Here is a 3763-nt window from a genome sequence, read left to right as displayed (position 1 = left end):
GAGAGAGAGAGAGAGAAAGAGAGAGAGAGAGAAAGAGAGAGATGGTTACCAGAACAGTTTTACAAGAAAGGTTACAGGTGAAGACAGAACAAGCCAGACTATAAGAAGGATCCAGAAGATCAGAACAGATAGATTGTTACTGTTTATTGAGTCCTATTGAGACAATTCAATCAAAATCTGAAAAGGAGCCAGTTTGAATCAGTCATCTTGGAGAAATTTTTGAGCAAATTAGTTGAGTTAAATCAGCCAAGAGAGTTCAGAAAGAACTAGAAAGGGTACGCATACTCAGCAGTAAGTCTCAGAGGCTTAAAGTATTCTAGGACTAGATGACATTGTATGGAGGCCAGAAGCTTCCTGGACTAGGCCTAGGTAAGCAGATGTAGGCACTGAGCCTCAGAAATGAAAATTAGATCAGGTGAATAAAAGTTAATCTTATTGTATCCATTCCTCTGTTGAGGGACATCTGGGTTCTGTCCAGCTTCAGTCTATTATAAATAAGGCTGTTATGAGCATAGTGGAGCATGTGTCCTTATTACATGTTGGAGCATCTTCTGGGTATATGCCCAGGAGTGGTATAGCTGGGTCCTCAGGTAATAATATGTCCAATTATCTGAGAAACTTCCAGACTGATTTCTAGAGTGGTTGTACCAGCATGCAATCCTACCAACAATGAAGGTGTATTCCTCTTTCTCCACATCCTCGCCAGCATCTGCTGTCACTGGAGTTTTTGATCTTAGCCATTCTGACTGGAGTGAGATGGAATCTCAGGGTTCTTTTGATTTTCATTTCCCTGGTGACTAAGGATGTTGAACATTTCTTTAGGTGCATCTCAGCCATTCAAGTTTCCCCAGTTGAGAATTTTCTGTTTAGCTCTGTTCCCCATTTTTTTAATAGAGTTGTTTGGTTCTCTTCAGTCTATCTTCTTGAGTTCTTTGAATATATTGGCTATTAGCCCTCTACCAGATGTTGGATTGGTAAAGATCTTTTCTCAATCTGTTGGTTGTCATTTTGTCTGCTGACAGTGTCCTTTGCCTTACAAAAGTTTTGCAATTTTATGAGGTCAAATGTGTAGATTTTTTTTTTTTTTTTTTAGATTTGTAGATTTTTGATCTTAGAGCATAAGCCATTGGTGTTCTGTTCAGAGAATTTCCCCTTGTGCCTATGTGTGTGGAGCAAAAAATGGGGCTGGAGGCTAGGGCCGCTGGGTGAGGCAGATGCGGAAAGTTTTGAATGTGCACCCCTACCTAACTGCTGATTGGGCATAGGGCTGTGAGAAACTGAAGGATTCAGCTTGAGGGTGGGAAAAGGCGCAGCCTGGGGTTCATGCTGAACTCCTGGAGTTGGGCTGCAACTCTAGGACATTACAGAAGAGTAACGAAGTACCCAGACAGAAGAGTTGGTTCTGCGGTCCCAGGGAAGACAGGTTCTCACTCTTGAACATCCCAGATGCTGCTGTATGTTTTGGAAGAGCTGAGAATGGGTGGGGACCCTCAGAAAGACTCTGGCCCAGGGGCTGAAGGAAAAAGGGTAGGAGGAGAGAGCTCTGGCAGGTTACCTCGGGACGAGATTCCTTGTCTTGCTCAGGCAGCTAGATCAGTTGGCAGACTGCTTGGTTTGGCTGGTGGCTGTGTCTGGAGTGCAGGAAGGCCTCCTGGAGGATTGTTACAGAAGTAGCTTATTACAGGAAGACCTGCTCCATTACTCCAGCACAGCAAGTCCTGATGAGAAGAGGTGGTCCATGGTTTTAAGGTGTTTATTATAGAAAGGCAGAGAGAGGGAGAGAGTAGAGAAGCCATGGCCATGTGTAGAAAGGGGAGGAGGGAATGCTGAGAGAGGGTGAGCAAGGGGGCAAGAGTAATAGCAAGAGCATAGAGGTAAGAGAATAAAAGAGGGAGGAGAGGTCGAGCAGCTCCTTTTAGAGTGGGCTGGGGTGACTGATGGCCACATACCTATCTGTGGGGGAGGAGGTACCTGTGTGAGGCTGTTGCTGTGACAGGAGCCAGGTGCCCAGGCGGCATAGCTGAACACCTTCCATCCCTTAGAGTCATTAAGGTTCTAGGCCTGTGCTTCACTGGGAACCAGGCTGTGCACAGCTCACTGGCCCACATATGTGTTTGAGGATCTTCCCCACTTTCCCTTCTATTAGATTCAGTGTATCTGGCTTTATCTGGAGGTCCTTGATCCATTTATACTTGAGCTTTGTACAGGGAGATAAGAATGGATCAATTTGTATCCTTTTCATGTTGATCACCAGTTGAACCAGCACCCAAATATTCTTCAACAGAGGAATAGATACAGAAAATGTGATGCATTTACACAGAGGAATACTTCTTAGCTATTAAAAACAATGACTTCATGAAATTTGCAGGCAAATTGATGTACTTAGAAAATATTATCCTGAGTGAGATAACTCAGTCACAAAAAAAAAACGCATGTTATGTACTCACTGATAAGTGGTATTAGGCAAAGAGCATGGAATACACATGGTACAACTCAGAGACCACATGAATTTCAAGAGGAAGGAAGATCAAAGTGTGCCTGCTTCAGTCCTACTTAGAAGGGGGAACAAAAATAATCCAGGGAATTAGAGGGTGAAAGAGACTTAGGAGGAAGAGAAGAGGGGGAGGGAAAAATGAAGGGAAGAATCAGGTATGGGAGGAGATGGAGGAGATGTACAGAGGGTCAGAAAATTAAACGGCAGTGTGTAGCAATGAGGGAAGAGGAACTATGAGTAGTAACCAGAAAGTCCCAGATATCAGGAAACCAAGAGCCTCCCAAAACCCCAAAGGGATGACATTAGCTGAAATATCAATCAAAGGAGAGGGCGAACATGTTGAGAACATGTCCTGTGGTTAGGCATGGCCCCCCCATTTGAGGGATGGGGCCACCCACCCATATCCAAAATTTTAACCTTGAATTGCTCCTGTCTAAAGGAAATACAAGGACAAAAAGTAGAGCAGAGAATGAATGATAAGCCATTCAGAGACTGCCCCACCTGGGGATCCATCCCTCATGCAGACACCAAACCGAGACACTATTGCAGATCCCAAGAAGTGTTTGATGACAGGAGCTTGATACAGCTGTCTCCTTAGAGGATCTGCCAAATCTTTACCAATGCAGATGTGAATGCTCAAAGCCAACCATCTGACTGAGCACAGGGACCCCAATGGAGGAGTTAGGGGAAGGACTGAAGGAGCTGCAGGGGCCATATCTTGAATCAATGGAGGGGAAGCCCTTGGTCCTATGAAGGCTTGATGCCCAGTATAGAGGAATTCTAGCACAGGGAGGTGGGATTGGAAAGTGGGGGAGCACCCTCATTGAAGCAGGGTAAGCAAAATGGGATGGGGGTTTATAGGGGAAAAACCAAGAAAGGGGATAACATTTTAAATGTAAATAAAAAATAATAATAAAGCTAATTTTACAAAGCTTTTTGATAAAATCTAATGTCTACTCATGGTAAAAGACTTGGAGGAATCAGCTATATAAGAGACATACCTAAACATAATAAAGGCAAAATATATGAGGCCTATAGGCAACAACAAATTAAATAGAGAGAAGTTAAAAGTATCCCCACTAAAATCAGGAATAAGGCAAGTCTGTCCCTCTCCATCCATATTTATTCCATATACGATTTGAAGTTCTGGTTGAAGTAATAAGTAAAACAAGTAAAGAAGATTAAGTGGATATATATATGTATGTGTAGGAAGCCGGCCCGCAGCGTTCCTACTTCCGTGGGGTTCCACGAACCGGGAATTTGGGGACC

The sequence above is a fragment of the Mastomys coucha genome, unplaced genomic scaffold (assembly GCF_008632895.1).
Source record: "Mastomys coucha isolate ucsf_1 unplaced genomic scaffold, UCSF_Mcou_1 pScaffold20, whole genome shotgun sequence".
NCBI lineage: Eukaryota > Metazoa > Chordata > Mammalia > Rodentia > Muridae > Mastomys > Mastomys coucha.
This window is presented reverse-complemented; position numbering follows the sequence as displayed.